Below are 18794 nucleotides of genomic sequence, written 5' to 3'. Positions count from 1 at the left end.
AGTTCCCGCGAGCCGGGGCCAGAGTTACCGCCCGGGTTGTAATTGCAGCAAAATTACAGGCGCCACAAGTGAGGGTCTTCTAAGTGGTAGAAAGCTTGACCTACTGTAGCTCTTCTCAACGTACTGGGAGAGAAACAGCTTGAAGGGGATTTCAGAGGTTTTCAGGATGAAAAGGACCAGCCGGGAGGATGCAATAAATTTAAACCTTGGGCATCTGATACTGGACTTGAACAATTCCATCAGCAGCTGAAGGCGACACCTTGGTTCTTTGAACCTACATTTTAATGACTGCTATGACCCAAAAACACCCTCATCTTCAAGCCTTTCTCAAGGGAGGAAGAAAAATCACCCTCATTTTCTGTCAGGGAGGAAAAACACCCCCCAACACACACGTGATACTGCCTGGTACCTTCAAGAGGAAAGAGGCCTTTGCAGAGCTGCTGCCTCCCGCCCAGGGCTCTGCCCGCACCAGTTCAAGAGCTTCTGTGCCCTTTTCATCCTCTGAGGGCTCCCTTGGTCGCTCGGAGGAGTCCTCCCTCCTCGGGGATACTGGCAGGCCGCCGGCTCGGGCTGAGTCCCGTGCTTCTGCTCCTGGCCCGGCTTCGCTCGGGAGCTGGATGCCCCCAGGTTGCAGAAATGACCCAAAACAACAGCTAGATGCAAGGGCGAAAAAGGCAGCGCAGGGCATGGGGGGGGGGGGGCGCGAGGGAGCGTTTTGTCGGATGAGCTGGAGACTCAGCGCACGGGTTACGTAACGCCGGCGGGATCGGGTCGCTCCGCTAACCCTCCCTCGCTCGCCGCCTCGGGGGACCGGCACCGGGCGCCCTCTGCACCCGGCCCAGGCACCAAGTCACGTCCCGGCCACCCTCGGCGGCTTCTTCTGGGAAGTCCTGCTCACATCGGGATCACTAGGAAGGTGTCCGCCAGGTGGACTTGGAAGTACTTAAAATAACCCTATTCTCATTATTTTCTCTTCCCCAGCCCCAGACGCTCTCGTGCATCATTTCATTAAGGGGCCCTGGAGCTGCAGGCATCACGGGCGGAGAGACTCAGGCATGAAAAAGGTCACTTTTAAAACAGCGAGGTTCAAACCGCGGCCAGCTGTCGTCTCTGCTCTGCCCGTTTCCAAAGCCCAGGTCGCTGCTGGGTGCCTTCCTTAAGCTGCCTGCTGCAGCAGCTTCAAAGCCATAAAATAAAAGGCAAGAATCCCTTTTTTGGGCCAGCCCTCCCAAAACAACCCACACGTGCGGCTGCGGGCAGCAAGGGCAGCGCAACGCCCGCCCGCGTGCACGCGCGTCTCCACGAGCCGTTCTCCGGCAAGCAAAAATAAAACGCCTGCAAGGAAAGATTTCGGCCCGTGCCGCTGCTGTCGGGGCCCCGCGCTCCGTCCCCGGCGGCGGCGGCCGGCTGCCGTCGAGGAGGTTGGGACGCGGTGACATGCCGCTGTCGGCGCAGGGGACGGTGGCGTCAGGACGAGCGGCCGCCAGTTGCGCAACGGCGCCCCGGCCACCTTTCGCCGCGCATGACGCGTGCTCCTATCGACGCAGCCCCGGCCGGGCACGAACGTCCCCGCGGGGCGATGACTTTGCAGGCGGCACGAACACGCGCACCCGGCCGAGGGGTGCAGCCCCCCCTGTGCTGCGTCCCCCCGCCGCCGGGTCCAGGGCCTTGCCGGTGCCATGGTGTCACCCTGCAGCAACGAGCCGTCCCTGGAGCACCTGACAGTGGGGGAAACTGAGGCACGGTGCCGAGGAGGGGCCCGCGCGCAGGCGCCGGCTGCAGCCCCTTTAATCGCCCTCCTCCCCGTGCTGCCTGGCCCACGTTCAAGGTATTTATATAGTCGATAAGAAAGGAACAAGAATTTTCCAAATGCCAAAGTTGCATAACCTCTCCGCACCCGCCGTATCTGTCATTTATAATTAGCGGCGAGGTGGGGCGGCGGGACCCACGCGCCTGCGAGGTTTTGGGCTGGGATGGGGGCGCCGAGGGGCGGCTCAGCCCCCCCGGGGCACAGGCAGCTCCCCGGGCTGCGCCCAGCTCCCCGCCGTGCCGGCACGCGCCAGCGCCCGGTGCATTAAATAAAAGATGACAGGTGACGTCACCATGGCGACCATCGAACGCTTGATGCTCGTGCGGGGACGGCTCGTTAGTGCAAACCGCTGACGACCCTCCCCAAGGCCGCAGGCAGCCGCCGCCCCCAGGCTTTCCTCTGGCAAAAGCCTCCTCCAGCCCCTCGCGGGCGCCTCTCGCCCTGCCGCGAGCGACGCCGCCGCCCTCCCACCGCCGCCGGCCGTGCCTCAGTTTCCCCACACCTCCGCCCCACGCCGGCTCCCTCCTCGGCCCGTCGCCTTTTGCCCAACTTTGGCCAAACTGGCGGAGTCGGAGGGATGCTGCGGCGAAGGCTGCGTCGCCGTGGCAACCCGCGGCGGCCGTCTCCAGGCGACTGCCTCGTGCCGTTGCCTGCGCAGGATGCTGCGCTTGCCCGTCGCAGCGCGGAGGCAGATGGGTGGCGGGGGGGGGTCCCCAGGCCGGCCTCCCCCTCCTCCGACACCCCTCTCCTGCCGAAACCACGGCCTGGGTCGTTGCAATGGGTACAGCAACGCCCAGAAAACAGCCACAGGTCTGGCTCGGGCAGCGAGCTGAGCAATGACGGTCTCGTGGCACCCAAGGCCAGCTGCTAGGCGGGAGCCCTGCCCACACTGCCGGATGCTCCCAGGCGCAGGGCCCTGCCGTTTGCAGAGACACCTGCAGGGCTGTGGAAATAATTGCTGGTAATAAGCCCGTTAGCCTCTTAACCCTCATTAAGCAGCTTAGGGGACCACGCGCCATTATACGCAAGCCCAGTGGCGGCGAAGGCCCTTGTCAGGGCAAACGCGTGTTACACCCGGGGCAGGATTTGAACCTGCGCCTCCCTCGCCCCCTGCCCCGAGAGCCAATTCCTCTCCCGCTTCCAGCCCCCGGGGCTGTCGGGGCCGTTTGCCAGGCTGGGACCATCGGCAGATCCCTGCGAGAGCCCAGGAGCCGGGAGCTCAGGGAGTAGGGCAGGAATCGGGATGAAGGGCCGTCACACACATGCGATGAGTGCGGGAGGTCTCAGCCTCGGCCGCGCTGGCTCGAGTGGCCACACTGGGGGCAGTTTGGTGGCTGATGGTGCCGGCCAGCGCCCGACACCCGGCTTGCGGCATGGACGGAGAACGGAGCAGAACATTTCTAATCGCTCCAGTTGGAAAAGGTCCCGTTTTTACATTTGCTAAATTAAAGGACGTCATCATCTGATGCCAAGCCAGGCTCCCTCTGAAATTTAAGCTAATGACAGCAATGAAAATGAGTTGAAAGCAGAGCACAAACACTTCCGCGCTATCCAGCCGGACCAGCGCTGCCATGCCATGCCCGCACCGGGGTTTCGATGGTGGCTTGCAAAGCAAAGAGCTCAACTTTTCACCCCAAAACACAACCTTGGCCGAGCTCCCAGGTCGGAAGCAGCTGGGCAGGCCAGGCTGCCGCACCAGGGCCCCGGCAAGGCTCCCATCCTGTCGCAGAGATGTGGTCACCGTGGGGTTTTCGGCTCAGAGAGGGGGATGCCACCAGCTCCGATGTACCGTGCTCTGGGCAACGAGATCCGGGCTGGATGCTGCGGAAAGGGTCCCCTCGGACGCCCAACGGGCTCCCCGCGGTGCCAGGGCATCAGCGGGAGAGAGGCGCAGGGTGCCCTTGGGAGCAGAGCGCCCCGTGGGTGGCAACGAGCCTCCCCTTGCCATCTAGCTTGGGGGGGTGGTTTATAATGCAGGAAAAAAGAAAGAAAGAAAGAAAGAAAGAAAAAAAGCAGCAGCATCCCCCCGCGAAGGTGAGCTCCCGGCTGCTCCGCTGCTGCCAGTGCTCAGCGCGGATCTGCAGACCCCGGCGGAAATACCTGCGCTGGGGCGCGGATTTCTGTCCCCGGCGCTCCGCAGGCTCCGCTGGGGCTTTTTGTGCTGCAGCTGAGCCAAACGGCGGGTTTTATTTTTTTCCGTTCATAATTTCTCGTGCGAGATAAAATTAAACAAACAAGGCGTTCTGGGAGCGCTGGAGGGGAGGGCGCCTGCTTCCCTACGGAGGTGCGTGTCCTCAGCGATCACAGCCACCAAATTCAGCTTTCCCTGCGGCTGAGACATTTGCAAGATCGCTCCCCCTCCCTTCACCTCCTGTGGTTTCGCGGCTGTAAGACCGGCTCACTCTGCAGCCTCTCTCCCCATGAAGTCATTACCCAGGCACATATTTTTCACAAAAGCAGCGAGACTTTGCTTTTTCCTGACCTCCCCACCTCTCTGGCAAATTAGACGGAGCTCAATCAATCGGGCCGGAGCTGTCGGTGCGGCAGCGGGGGCGGTGGCCGGGCTGGCTCCGCGGCGGGTGCTCGGCTCCCGCCTCGCCGCGGCACCCTCTCGCCTTTTGAAGCTATCGCCAAGCGCACCGCGAAGCGGCTCAGCTGCTGTTCCCCTGCCCGCGTGAGACGTCCCCGGGATCAGCCCGGGGTTGCAGCCCCCGAAACGACGAGCCAGGGCCACGGCATGGCCAGCGCCAGGCTTGCAACCACATTTCAACTTTCCCAATTCGGAAGCGGCCGCAGAGCCCGTTGCCGCAGCTTTGCAGACCGCCGCTGCGTTTCGGAGCCCGGTCTGGACCACGGCTCTGTGCAAATCCCAAAGGCAGAAGTCTTTATGGAGGCACATGCCAACCGAAAAAGAATAGCGCTCAGTGCTCGACTCCCACACGCCACCCCCCCAACTTCACCGTCATTTAAATCAGTTTTAAGTTGGAAGAATTCAAAGCAACACTGTCGTCACAGAGCCGAGCGGAGAGGTGACACAACTTGGATGCTGCCAGGGAAATTGCCCCCCTGAGACTCCAAACCGAACGATCAGCCCAGCACCTTTCGAAACCCCATCAAGGAAAACAAATGAATTGGTAACACATTCCCCCCTGGTCCCCCAGCCCCTCCAGCCGGGGCGGCAGGAGACCTTTCTGGCCAGCTTCCCCGCTGGGATCAATGGGAGGGGGAACTGCGGGGAGAAAAAAATATCCAAGACATGCTGGAGAGCCACAGTTGGAAAAGAAATCAAGGCTTCCCAGGAGGGCGATGCCAAGGAGATATGTTGTTCCCAGGAGAAGCAGGACATTGCTCTCCGAGGGGGAGGAAGGGAGGAGGAAGAGCTGTACCACCTACTTGAGCTGTGCCCATAGGTGCTGCGCGGGCCGTTTACCCCCGCTGTGCCGTGCTGCAGACACAGATGGCATCGCAGCTACCGACCTTTTGGGGGTTTTGTTTGTTTTTTTTTTCTTTAATACACTTCCAATTTGGGGGAAAGGCTGTTTGGTCCTGCCAGCAGCTGAGCAGATGTAGAGCTGCTCTCTGGGCCCCCGGGGACCTCTTTGGCACGATGCACCCAGACCTTGGGGTGCTGTCCCAGGGGACACGGCTTGGCGTTGTCCCTGCCTTTGGCTCAGGCAAATTCCTCCAGGCCAAGGAGGTGGGTATCGAAAAACGATACTTCGCTATGGCCAGAAACTCCAAAATTGGGTCCCGTTCCAGGCCAGAGGATAACAGGGTGACAGTTCAGATTTTTCCTCGCGAAATGTTTTTGCATTGCCCAAAGTCGCAGGGTCAAGTTGGAAACAACCGGGAGAGACGGCTTCAGCACAGTCCCGGCTGTTCTCCCGGAACAGTCGGATTCAGCTAGATCAGCGCTATTTCTGCAGCAAATTGTTCCTTCAGGAAGTTTTATACCTGTGCTGGGGAGGTTCGAACGCCCTTGGGCAAAGTCCTGACAGCCTCCGTCGCCGCGAATAAGCTACCTGCCCCCTCCAAGAGCCGAAAGGCAGCACCCGGGGAAGTAGGAGGGAGAGGAGGACGGGGAGCAGAGGTGGCCCAGCTAAAAATAACCCCCTGGAAAGAAAACGGGAGAAAATGCAGCAAACAGAAACCGATAAACCCAAGGAGCCGGGTCCGGCTATGGGCGCTCGGGAGCAATCAGCTCCTCGCGCTACGTGTGACCCCATTGACCTCCATATGATTAAGCGCAAAAGAAGCCGGGCTCCATCCCAGCTAAAATTAGCAGAACCCAGCCTGGGCGTCGCAGCCCCTCGAATGGCCCCAGAGCCCGGGCCAGCGCGTGCGGTACCGAACGTACAGTTTGGGGCAAGGCCGCAATCCGTCCCGTTTCATCAACAAGATGAAAAAGAAGAAAAGGGAGAGTTAAATTAACGCGCCTGTCGGAGCGCTGCAGCGGCCGGGCTGATTTCGGATCGGTCGTGCGGAGATGCTCCTAGGTCACCTCCGTCCTTCCCGGCGGGATAAAAACCCCGGAGGGGCAGCCCCCTCGCCACCGGCCGCGCCGCCATCCTCTCCCGGGCGCCCGGAGGCTGCCAAGCAGCCCCTGGTTAAGGCTGTCGTTACATTGCCATCTGCAAACGGGGAGAAACAGGCAGGAAAAAGCGACTTCCCATTTTTTGCCAATAAAAGGGGGAATGGCAGCGTCTCAGCCAGCGCAGCGGCCAGAAGGTCACAACCAGCAGCGCTGGAGTGATTCATCCTAAACAAGCTAGATCTAATCAAACTAGCCGAGAATAGTGCAGGAAAAGGAGCCCAGCATTTTGCCTGCTGATTGCCCCCGGGGAAAGTGGGGCAAAGCGACGGAGCCGGCGGCGTGAGCGGCGAGCCGGACCGTCCCCCAACCCCGCTCCGGCCCCTCCATCTCCGGAAAAATGATCAAAATCTCATCAACGCTGGCTCCCGCGTCTGCCCCGCTGCAAGGTGCTGCGCTTAGGCGCCTGCGACCGAAACGTGGTCAAGAGGATTTATTCCTTCCTCTCCTCCTGGCCCGTGCCCTCAAAGGCTTCGGCAGGAGCCGGCCAGCGGCGCCGCTCCGCGGCACCCGTTCGACTGCTTCTGCCCAGGGAAGTCGGGCGAGCCACTTGACCTTGCTTTGCCTGTGACTTCTTATTAAAGCTGAGCAAATAATTCTGGGTGAAAACTCTGGGAACGACGTTTTTGCCTTTTCATCTTCTGCTCTCAAACCGTCTGCAATTCGCTCGGCGCGCGGGGATGATGTGACGACCTGTCTCCGGACGGGAGCGCTTTGCTGCGATAGCGGCTGCGAGCGTTTGCTAGCTCAGACGTCAGGCGTGCGCATGGGGACAAAGCGGGCACGTCGGGATGGAGGAGCCTTTCCCTCTACCCTAATAAGCAGGATTTGGGTGTCTTTCTGCAGGCAGGCCCTGCTTTATGCAGGTGGCGATGCTCACGTCTCTAAATATCGCTGCCTTGGATCGCGCCAAACTGTGTCAAAGCCGGAGAAAAAGCTTGCAAAACGTACGGATTTGGGCCATCGCTTTGTGCCGGTCACGCAGAGATGCTGCAGAAACCCGCCCGGGGCCAAGCAGCGACGGGAGCAACGTCCCACGCGGGGCCCGTCGATCCCGTGGGGGCCGTTCCCACGTTTGGGCCGGCGAAATGTTGCCGTCCGGCTTGTTCGGCGGGGGCCGAGCGGGCGCCTTAACCTCCGGCTGCAAGGAGCCCAGGGAGCAGCTCCTGCACGGGCAGCAAGGAGACGTCTAACGCCCCACCGCATCCGAAAGGGGCCGCGAGCGTCCGCCGGTAGGAGCCGTGCTGGGGGACAGCGCCGGGAGCTCCGCTACTCTGTGCTGGAAACGTCGCAGAGCCGCCCGGCGAGGGAAAGGGGAGAAAAACCTGACGCTCGTCCCACCGGGAAAGCGAAACAGAGCGTTTCGAAAAGGGATGGGGCAGAAGCGCCGAGCCTGGCGCCAGGCGCCTCTCCCCAGGCCGGCTGCTCCCGGCGGGCCGGCGGGGCTTCGACAAACGCCCTTCTCTGCTGACAAAACACTTACAGGGTGCGAAGGCAGGAAGCTGCCCGTGCGCTCCTGCCCGCTTTTCCAGCAGGGTGAGGACGCCGAGCCGGGGAGGATGCTGAAGCCCTTCCGGAGGGGTCACGGCGGCAGGGGAGACAGGAGGTGGCAGGCGGGGGGGGAACTGAGGAAGAGGAGGAAGAAGGAATATAAAATGCTTGGGAAAAAGAGAGGGGGGAGCGGGGGGGAGCGTGCAAGGCCAAAGACAAGCGGTGCTGCAGGTGCCTGCTGGAGCGAGCGGGGACGTGCTGGGAGGATGCTGGCGCCGGTATCCGGCCCAGCCCGACGCGGGAAGGGGAGAAGCTAGAGCCGCCGGCTGCCCGGCAGGGCCGGATCCGTCACGGCCTTGCTCCGAGCTGGGGTTTGGTCCGCGGCGGCGCTGGCAGCGTCTGCGGGAACACGGAGCTGCTCGCCCCGCACGTAGGTGCAGGCAGGGCTGCCCGTGTCCTCGCCGAGCGCTGCCTCCCTGCCGCGCGCCGCTCCGGCCCTCCGCGCGCCCCGTCCTATTGCCGCGCTGCTGTTTGCATGCCTGAGTCCCGGCGCTAGCAGCGAGGGCCAGTTCCTGAGCAACGCGCTTTGGCTTTAGGTCAAGAGCATCCTTATTTTGGCCGGGCCAAGGTCCAGCGCGAGGTGTTTACGCGGGAAACGTCCCCGGCAGACAGCTGCCGAGCGGTGCACGTGGCCTTTGGGTGCAAGCAGCCCCGACGGGCCCTTTTTTGACTGAAAAAAGCCTAGCCCCCAGAGTCGCCTGCGTGCTGGGGATGTCGGGTGCCACTGAGAGCAAAGCATTTGCCATCCGGCACATCCGCGCTACATGAGCCGAGGCCTGGCCTGGCGGAGGCAGAGGTCCCTGCAAAGACCACGGCTGGCTCTCGCTGCACGCTCTGCAAAGGGCCAGGGTGAGCGCGGAGCTGGTCCCCTTCGCCCCCAGCGTCCGGCGAGACGTGCCACGGCCCTGGCCCCATGCTGTCGTCCGGAGCGGGCTACGACGAGCGCAGCTTGCTGCGGGGACCGGCACTTTATTAGAAAGCGGCATCTGCCTCCAGCGAACGGCGTGCGAACGGCGGCCTTGACTTGGGTCCAGCACGCAGCCGTCCGCGCGGCCTCGGCCGTCGGCGCTGCACCGCCGGGCGCCGAAACGCTGCTGCCTCTAAGGGGGGACGTTAGCGAGCGTGCCGGAGCAGCCTGGCGCGGGGACCCGCGGAGCAGGACGGGAGCGACGCCGCGGGGCCGAAAGGGAGGACGGGAACGCCGAAATAACGTTGCCGTGAGCAAGGTCCCGTCTTGGCCCGCGCTCCGGCCAGAGACAGGAAATCGCCGCTTATTCCCGCTCCGGCGTTCCTTAAAACATCCAGACGGTCCCTGCGCCGCTGCCCTTGGGGACAGACCGCAGGGAAAGGGGGGGAGACGGGAGCCCCGGGACCCCCGCGCGGCACCCCGAAAATCCACCCCAGCGATCGCCCTGCCCAGGTCCCCGCCACCGGCTTCGCTCCCGCTGCAGCACCCGTGGCGATGCTTGCGGGAACCGCCTGGAGCCGGGCCCGGCGCCGCTTGTGTTGCCTGCAGTGCCGCGCTCCTCAACTTTTATTTGCATAACAAATAATTAATAATAATTAACGACTGGCAGAAACGGCGCCAGATTTTGCTCATTAGCGAGGCAGCGCGAGGGAAAGCGCGCGGGCAGGCGTCACGTGGCTCGCCCCCGCCGCCGCTGTCACCCGCCGCCGCTCGGCTTCGACGGCAGCGAGCGCTGCACGGGCCGGCGCGGGAAAAAAGCAGCTGCAGCGCCCGGCGGGGGGACGCTGGCCGTTGCAAGGGGGCCGGCTCCTTCGGTCCCCGGCGGCCGCCCGCTCCGCGCCCCGGTGCGTGCCGTCGCGCAGAGCCAAGCGCCCGGTTTTCTCCCTGCCCTTATTAGACTCGGCCATCTGGGACAGCACCGCCGGTTTGTCTGATTGTGGCACCGGTCCATATAATTAACGGCAGAACTGGCAGCAGCTCGTTGCACAAAACGCCCCGACTCAGGGCGGGGGGGCTGGCAGGAGAAGGCACCTCGCTCTGCTCTCCCGCACGCTTTACCTGCCCGCAGAGGTTTCGGCAGGGCGGCCGGCGCCCCTTGGCACACGGGCGGTTTCGGCAGGGCACCGGGGGCTGCCGGCGCGTGGGTAAAGCTCAGCTACGCGTTAGCAGCGCCTGCTCCCGTTCAGTCTCCCTCTCCCTGCAGGCATCCAGCCTCTCCTCCCGAAGCGGTCGCTCCCCCGGCACGTCACCGTGTAGCGCGAGTCCCACCAAAAGGGAGAGCCGGCGGCTCGCGTGCTCTCTCCGCCGCGGCTTCTCGGTGTCAGCGGATCAGGGCAGGCTGTGCCGCGCGCACCTGCCTGCTGGCGCGGGGCTGCCGCCGCGCAGGCGGCCTCCGGACACGCAGGGCTCCGGCCACCCGGCTGCCCGGCCGGCAGAGCCCGGCTGGGGGCCCGGCTGCCTCCTTTCGCACCCGGACCGCCCTGCCGGGCTCCCTGCTGCCCCCGGCTTAACTGGCGGCGTGCCTGCCGGTGCGGTCACTCCGGACGTGAGGCCCAGAGAGCGAGGGAAGGAGAAGAGAGGAGAGGGGAAGGGAAAGGAAGGGAAGGGAGGAGAGGAGAGGAGAGGAGAGGAGAGGAGAGGAGAGGAGAGGAGAGGAGAGGAGAGGAGAGGAGAGGAGAGGAGAGGAGAGGAGAGGAGAGAGAGCAAAAGAAAAAAAGAAGAGAAGAGAAGAGAAGAGAAGAGAAGAGAAGAGAAGAGAAGAGAAGAGAAGAGAAGAGAAGAGAAGAGAAGAGAAGAGAAGAGAAGAGAAGAGAAGAGAAGGGAAGAGAAGGGAAGAGAAGGGAAGAGAATAGAGGAGAGGAGAGGAGAGGAGAGAAGAAGAGAGGAGAGGAGAGGAGGGGAGGGGAGAGGAGAGGAGAGGAGAGGAGAGGAGAGGAGAGGAGAGGAGAGGAGAGGAGAGGAGAGGAGAGGAGAGGAGAGGAGAGGAGAGGAGAGAAGGGAAGAGGAGGAGAGGAGAGAAGGGAAGAGGAAGAGAAGAGAGCAAAAGAAATGAAAAAAGAAGAGAAGGAGAGAAGAGGAGAAGAGAAGAGAAGAGAAGAGAAGAGAAGAGAAGAGAAGAGAAGAGAAGAGAAGAGAAGAGAAGAGAAGAGAAGAGAAGAGAAGAGAAGAAGGAGAGGAGAGGAGAGGAGAGGAGAGGAGAGGAGAGGAGAGGAGGGAAGAGGAAGAGAAGGGAAGGGAAGAGGAAGAGAAGGGAAGGGAAGAGGAAGAGAAGAGAGAGCAAAAGAAAAGAAAAAAGAAAAAAGAAAAGAAAAGAGAAAAGAGAGAAGAGAAGGAAAAAGAGGAAAAGAAGATCTGCTCATCTTTGAACCAGCACAGCCCCCGTGAAACACCCCATGCTCAGCACCGCTCCTGCCGCAGCTCCCAGCCCGTCCCCGCTTCACAGCATCGCACCGAGCGCTACTGCAATTACGCTCCGCTTGCTCTCCTCCATGGCTGTAATTCCTCGGCTCCACTGAATTGCTTCCCCGTCAGCACCACACATAATCCATCGCACTGTAATTATACGGAAATTTTAATATCTGATGCGTTTATAAGATGCACTTAATTCATCAGCCCCTTTAAGTACATTGTCATTACAGCCTGCCGAGCGCTAGAAGGGATGACTCGCTGTCAGATGGAGATTAGCTGGCCCCTGCGTGTAATGAGTTGGAGGGCGTTCTCAGCCCTGCAGCTCACCCGCTCAGAGCAGGCGCCGGCGGTGGCAGAGCGCTGCAGAGCCGGCCCCCACCCTCGCCTCTGGGCCTCCAGGGGTGTCGCGTCTGGCCGGGGCCCCCCTGCAGAAGGGACGGGTCTGAGCGGGCGCTGCTGAGCCGCTCCGCTTTCGGGGGCTCAGCCCCGCCAGCCGCCCTGGGGGGCTCTCGCAAGGCGAGGGAGCCGCACCGGGAAAGGCCGGAGCTGGCACCCAGAGAGGAGCTGCGACTGACGGCTTCTTTTTCCTGGCATTTGTTTCAGTGGCTCGTTTCCAGGCACGTCCCAAAAGAGGAACCAAAGGCCTTTGAGCCTCTCGTGGCGAGGACAATGCGACAATTTTCCCGGCCCGCGCGGGAGGGACTCGATCACAGGAGCCCTTGTCCCCCTCCGGGCCGGGGCACAGGGTGCCCGCGCTGCATCCCGCGGCCGGCGGGGCTGGCCGGGCCGCCGGAGGGAGGACCGGGGTGAAGGCGCCTTGCCCCGGGGTGCCGGCGGGATGCCAGCCCAGGGGGATGTCGGGGGCGCGGGGCCGAGCCGGGGAGGCAGCGGGGCCAGCCTGCGCCGGCCTCTCCCCGCTGTAGCATCGCTCTTTCCACTAAAGGAAGGACAAGGGTTTCACGCAGGATGCGGCCCCGGCGGGATGTCCCCTCGGGACCCCGGTGGCCGAGAGGTGGTGAACGAGGGCGGGCGGCACCGGCAGAGCGGTAGCATCTTCCTCCAGGGAGGCCGCTCCAGGGCCTCGTGCGGTCCGGGCTGAGCTGGCAGCCGGCAGCACCTCGGAGCCCGGACCCTCCTCCTGCTGCCGGGAGCCTTCCCGGGGTCGGCGCAGCGAGCCGCGCTGACTTTTTAGCCGCGATGCTTCAGAGGGGGATGCTCCACAGTACCACGAGCCCCAGTGCCAGCCCGTCTCTATGCGCACAGCGAGCTCCAGAGCTGCTCCTTGCTCCAGAGATGTTGCCCAAGGCGCCTGCAGGTCCCTGAGCTCTTGTGCCGGCATCCAGCACCCTGCTGCCGCCCAGACCCGAGCGGGGACACCAGCTCCGCGGACAGAGTCAGCGCAGCCCCAAGCCCCCCCAGACCATGGGTATCCAACAGGCCAGCCTCATCCCCTCCTCCCCATCCAGAAGGTCCCCCCAGTACTTGCTCACCCATGCCAAGGGCAGTCACGGCCAGGCTGCCCGGCTGCCATCCCAGCACAGCACGCTGTGCTCAGACTCTGCCTCAGTTTCCCCATCTGCACAGTGGGGCTATGCTCTCCTAGGTGGATGGAGATGTGAACGTGGATGCCAGTGGGGTCCCTCCCCAACCCTCTCTAACCTCACGCCCATCGCTTAGGACAGGGGTAGGACTCGCACCAGCTCTCTGCCCCTTCCCAGCCCCTCCTGCCGCGGGGCACGGTGCCCCTACGCGATCTCGGCTCCCAAGGTCACAGGACGGAGCGGGCCGGGGGCAGGAGCCAGCAGCCCCCGTTTGCAGCCAGCCCCGCTCATCATCCCCTCCAGATCCTGGCTGCCATCCAGGGCTCCTCCGCCCCCGAAGCGTCCCCCTCCCTCCCACCCCCCCAAAAAGGAAACATCCAGGGAATCGGCTCCGCGCTGCAGCTCTGCCTGTGCCGCTCGGCGGATGAGCAGAGCAGACTGCAGCACGGCCGTTATGTAAGCCCGAGCCGGGCTCCCGGCATGTAGGACACGCAGGTTATCCCCCCGCCCGCGAGGGCTGCCCCCCGCGCCCCCAGCCCGCGCCGCGCAGCCCACGGGGTTCCTGGGGTGGCCCTGAGAGATGCTGCGGCCCTGCGCTGTGGGCACACGGCGGTGGCAGGGGACAGCGGCACAAAAGGGGACACCAATGCAAAGGGTTGCGTCTCCGTGGGGCAGGACGTGGGGCAGGTGACGCGGCGAGGCAGCGGGAGCGGCACCCGCATCCTGCTTGGCCCCGACTTTGCCGGGGGCTCACCTGCGCGGGGCAGCTCCCAGCTGCGCTTCCCTTGGGGTGACTCACGGAGCAGGAGGGACGCCGGCCCAGGGAGACGACCCCGGGCTCTCTCCCAGCTCGTTTCCCACCTGCTCCGGCTAAATCCCCATCCCCACAGCTCCAGTGGGCTCAGCACCCCTGGGGTCAGCATCCCTCGGGTCAGCATCCCTGGGATCAGTATCTCTGGGGCTAGCACCCCTGGGGTCAGCACCCCTGGGGTCAGCATCCCTTGGGTCAGCATCCCTGGGATCAGCACCTCTGCAGCTAGCACCCCTGGGGTCAGCACATCTGGGGTCAGCACCCCTGAGGTCAGTATCCCTAGGGATGCTGGGATCAGCATCCCTTCGGGCAGCACCCCTGGGGCGAGCATCTCTAGGGTCAGCGCTGGCAGCACCCCAAGCTCTGCCCGGACCCCAGCCAAGCCCCATCCCAGCTGGCGGACTGGCAGGGAAGCTGGCAGCATCCCCCCAGCACGGGGTGGGATGGGGATGGGGACCCTGTGGTCCCCAACCACGCGGCCTCACTCTGGCTTTCTGCCAAGTGAAGAATGGATCTGGCCATTTCCACTTGGGGGTAGGAGAAAAAAAGCCCAGGCTAAGGCTCCTGGCAATACTAGATACCAGAACAAGGAATTAATGTTAATTAATTCATAATGACGCTGAGATAGTGATACCAGATGCTTCAAAAGTCCAACGGGAGAATCTGAAAGAGCTCTGCAAAAAACCATCGCCCACTGGCAGTCCTGCCGTGCTGCGAGCTAGGAACCAGGAACGAGCTGGGAACAGGAACGAGCTGGGAACATTGGAAAGAGCTGGGAACATTGGAAAGAGCTGGGATCCAGGAATGATGGAAAGTGCTAGGAATGAGGGAATGAGCTAGGAACCAGGAACGGGCTGAGAACTATGGAAAGAACTGGGAGCCAGGTAATGACCTGGGAATGGGGGAATGAACTGGGAACGAGGGAACGAGCTGGGAACAAGGGAACAAGCTGGGAGTGAGGGAATGAGCTGGGAATGAGGGAACAATGGAAATGAGCTGGGAATGATGGAAAGAGCTAGGAACGAGGGAATGTGCTAGGAACCAGGAAAGAAGCCAGGAACAAGAGGATGAGCTGGGAACCAAGGAGCAAGCTTGGAATGACAAAATGAGCTCGGAGCGAGGGAACGAGGCAAGAAAGAGGGAACGAGGTAGGAACGATGGAATGGGGTAGGAGAGAGGGACTGAGCTAGGAAATGAGGTAGGAATGAGAGGATAAGCTGGGAACGAGCTAAGGTGGTGGAACTGGGCCACGGAACAGCAAGGCGACAGGCACCTGGCCACCCCACGCCACCTACCCCCTCGCTGCCACCCTCCTCCTCTCCACCCCAGGCGCCCGGGGGGACCCCGACGCGGGAGGCTATAGGCAGCCTGGGGCCTGGAGCAGCCGGTGGCGCTCGGCTCCCCCTCGCTGCGTTTCGAGCTCTCGCGGCGCGGCCTCGCTTGCCCGGTGCGAGGACGCGTCTGCCCAGCGGGTGCAGGACGCCCAGGCCGGGGTGGGCACAGCGGGGCCGGGCGGCGGGCCGAGCTCGTGCTTGCAGCGGCCGGCGGCCCTGCGCCCAGGGCGCGATTCCCGGCTCCCGCAGCGAGTTGGCGGCTCGGGGACCAGGGGCGAGCTGGCCCCGTTTCTCCCTTCTCATCCGCGCGAGCCAGCCGTCGCGCTGGGCTGGGTGGCCCATGTGATTAAACCAAAACCGAGCCGGACGTCAGCCAAGAGGCCGAGGCGCAGAAGAGTCCAGAAATGGAGCCGAGGCCATCGGGGGCCGGGCGAGCCGGAGCTAGGCACCACCAAAACGCAGAGAGCAGCAGCAAACCCGCCGGCGGAGGAGGCAGCGGGGGCTCAGGCGAGGGGACAGGCGGGTCCCTCCAGCCATTGCCCGTAGGGACGGAGAGGGGGAACCAGCCGAGCCGCCTCTGCGCGCGGCCCCGGCAGCCTCGCCGGCGTTCGGCACGTCCCCCAGCATCATCTCGGGGCTCCTTAGCGGGGGGGGGGGGGAAGCCCACCTTGTGTTTTTTCAGGTGAAACAACTCTTTCGGCTAAAGAGCAGCAGAGACGATGCTGGATTAGAAAGGGCCGCAGATGTGAGGCAGGAACCTGAGCGGCTGCCAGGTGCCATCGCAAGGAAAGCCGGCGTTTCCTGGAGCGCGGCCGGTACGCGTGGGCACGCGCGTGCCGGCGCCTTCCGGGCCCCCGAAGGGACAAGCGGCGATTCTTTTCTCAGTACCGTTTTCATCCTTTTCGGACGGCTGCGTTGCTTTGTGCTCGCGCAAAGGCGATCTCACCTGCCGGTCGCAACGAAAGGACGCGGAAAGTTTTCCCAGCGCGGAGGAAGGGCCGAGGGGGAAGGAGGTGCCCGGGGAGCCGGCAGCGTCGCGCGCGCGCGCTCCCCTTCCCAGCCGGCCGACGGCGGGCAGGCAGCCGGGCAGGGGGGCGGCGGGTCTGCCCCCCCGCAGGTCGGGTCCGAGGGGGCCGTGGGAAGGCACCGCGAGCCTCTGCGATCCCGGAGGCGCGCTGCCGTAGGCCTGGCTCCCCGGGCACGAAGACTCCCCCCCGGCCCCAGCCCATCGGGCGACAGGGTTAAAAAACCGTTTCCTAATTTCTTGGTCCGGGCCCTTTTCACCGGAGCTTTGCAAACGCCACCGGAGTAAACGGTGCCGGCGAACAAAGTCCCTCGTCGCGCTTTCTAAGAACAGGGATAAAAACCGCAAGCCCCGGCTCGCAGAGACGGCTGCAAAACAGGTGGTTCGAAATCACGGGGGGACGGCGGGGAGCAAGAAAAACCCTTATTTTGTGCTCAGACTCACTGCGAAGCTGTCCGGCAATGAACGCTGCTGAATACACACCATTTTCACTCCGACACTCTTTGCTCTATAATTAAGAGAGACTTCTAAAAATACAGATATTCTCGTGCACCCAGAGGAAGGCGTGCAGGTGCTAACTGGAGGCACTTCAGTATCGCTCATTTTCTGGACAATTTTACTACCCTGGCTGGCGCTCAGCGCCGATACTATCACAGTGATGCAATTCTGCTGCTGCTGCTGCTGCTGTCGGGCTGCTCGGTTTTTCCCCCCGTGCTTCGCGATTCGCCTTTCCAACGCCCCCCCCCAGCTGCTCCCGGCTCGCCGCGGCCGTGCCCCCCCGCGCGCCCGGCCGGCTCTGCCAGGCCGGCGATCGCACGGGCGGGCGCGCGGGGACCCCCGCCGGGCCCACGACCCCCTGCCCGGCCACTGCCCGAAAAGCCGGCGTGCAAAAGTTTGAGGTCCGCGAGCGAGGCGGCCGGCGGAGGCAGAGCCGCCGAGGCCGGCCGGGCGCCGAGCTCCTCGCCGGGGAGGCAGGGAGGGGGCCCAAGGCATCGCCGCGGTGGCCGGCCGGGTAAAAATCGACCTCGACCCGGTGCTTCAGCGACTGCAAAGGGTCTGGGGTGAGGACAGGAACTTCGCTAGAGAGCCCGGCGCTGCAAAAACTTCCCCTTCTCACCTCTCCGTGGGGGCTGCAATAGGTGGAAGGGATTGACTCACTATGAGACTGCTGTTTTTTCCTCCGACTTGGGATTAGACGGAGCTCGAGGACCGGCGGAGCTGTCGCGCTGTCTCGCTCGCCGGCAGCCGCCGGAGCAGGCACTTACCTCTCACCGCATGGAGCCCCCCCCGCCGGGGCTCGGGGCCGGGCGTCCTGGCGAGTTAGCTGGCGAGGGCCCCCCGATCCGCTCGGCTCGCTCCCGGCGCTCGGCTGCTTCTTCTCAGGCACAGCCCCAGCCCCTCCATGCCAACCACCCGCAGGGGCGGCTGGGGGGGGGAAGGGGGGGGAGAAAAAAAAAATCTTCTTCCAAAAAGCAACAGCGAAAAAACAAAAAGAGGGAGATTTAAAAAAAAAAAAACAACACAAAACCGTTTTTTTTGTCGGTTCGGTTTCCCCCTGCTACCCCCTCCCCCCCGGAGGAAAAAAATAAAAATAAATCCCAGCGACCAAGAGATCCAGACTCAGGTGAATTTAGCTTCAAACTCCCTCTGTGCTCTCAGAGCCTTCGCCCCCAAATGGGCTCTGCGAGATGCTGGGCGACCCATCGTTGCGAAAGTGTCATCAAATATCCTGCGGGCTCCTCGCCGCTCCTGCCCGGGGAGGGTAGACTTGCTCGCCGCTCGGATGTGTGCTGTGTAGTTGGCAGCGACCTGCCTGTTTCAGTCTCAGCGTGGAGGGTGGGTTGGTTTCTTCTTCTTCTTCTTCTTTTTTTTTTTTTTTTCTCCCTGCTATTGGTTTTCTTGCTATCTGATCCTGAGCGAGCGCTGCAGCTCGGCGCTTCCCTGCTTTCCCCCCCGGCTCCGAGGCTTTTGACAGCGAATGAAACACAGACGCCCAGCGAGACAGACTCCAGCTTCTACAAAGCTCCACTCCCTCCTACCGCCTTTGTCCGTGAACAGCAACTATTCCAACTCTTCCCGGCGGCACAAGTGAACCTCTGCATCAGCACTTTCCTAATGGCTGCTTCGCTGGAGCCCTTCGGCCCTTCTTCTTCCTCGCTTCCTTTCCTCCACCTTGATGGCTTCCGCTTGCTTTTTGCGGCCCGGCCCCGGCTCCGGCAGCCCCGGCCGCGGGAAAGCAACGGCCCTTCCCGGCGCATCCATCTCAGCTCCCCCGCGCCGGCTGCCGCGGCGCGGGGCTCTCGTCCCCGCCGTCCATCACCGTCCTTTCTGGGCGCCTTCCATGGAAAATCGATGGCGCTCGCCACCTCCCTGGAGTCTTCGCTCGGCTTTCGGCTGTTTTCAGGGGCAGGGGCTGCACGCGCGGCGAGGAGCCGGGGGCAGAGGGAGGGCTGAGAAGTGAAGCCGCTGGTTTTTATTGCGGGCGGGGATTTTTTTTTTTTCTTTTGAGGTTGATAGGAGTCCAAGTTTCTTTCTCGATGATGGTTGTTGTTTTTTGGGAGGCTCTGGGTGTCCCCAGGTCGTCCTGACTTACAACAGCGCGGCCTGTTTGGAGAGGGACCAGCCCAGCAAGGGGCAAAGCGAAACCCTCCTCTGCCCTTTCCCCGGTGGTGGTAAAGGGGTGCAGGGGGATGCGCGGGGGGGTCACGAACAGGATGGCACCCCACAGCCACCTGCAATTTTTGCTGGGCTTCTCT

General features: G+C 63.0%; 1 protein-coding gene across 3 annotated transcripts in view; it reads right to left on the bottom strand.

Moving 5' to 3' along the window:
• Positions 1–18469, bottom strand: part of KCNJ12 (potassium inwardly rectifying channel subfamily J member 12) — a 31251-nt gene extending 12782 nt beyond the window's left edge. Inside the window, exon 1 of one of the 3 annotated variants that reach the window (XM_068908074.1) lies at positions 17304–18469. The gene's annotated coding sequence lies outside the window, so the exon portion shown is untranslated. The other 2 variants (XM_068908075.1, XM_068908076.1) reach the window with 2 other exon arrangements.
• Positions 18470–18794: the final 325 nt, after the last annotated feature.

Source organism: Struthio camelus, chromosome 15 (genome assembly GCF_040807025.1).
Source record: "Struthio camelus isolate bStrCam1 chromosome 15, bStrCam1.hap1, whole genome shotgun sequence".
NCBI lineage: Eukaryota > Metazoa > Chordata > Aves > Struthioniformes > Struthionidae > Struthio > Struthio camelus.
This window is presented reverse-complemented; position numbering and strand designations above follow the sequence as displayed.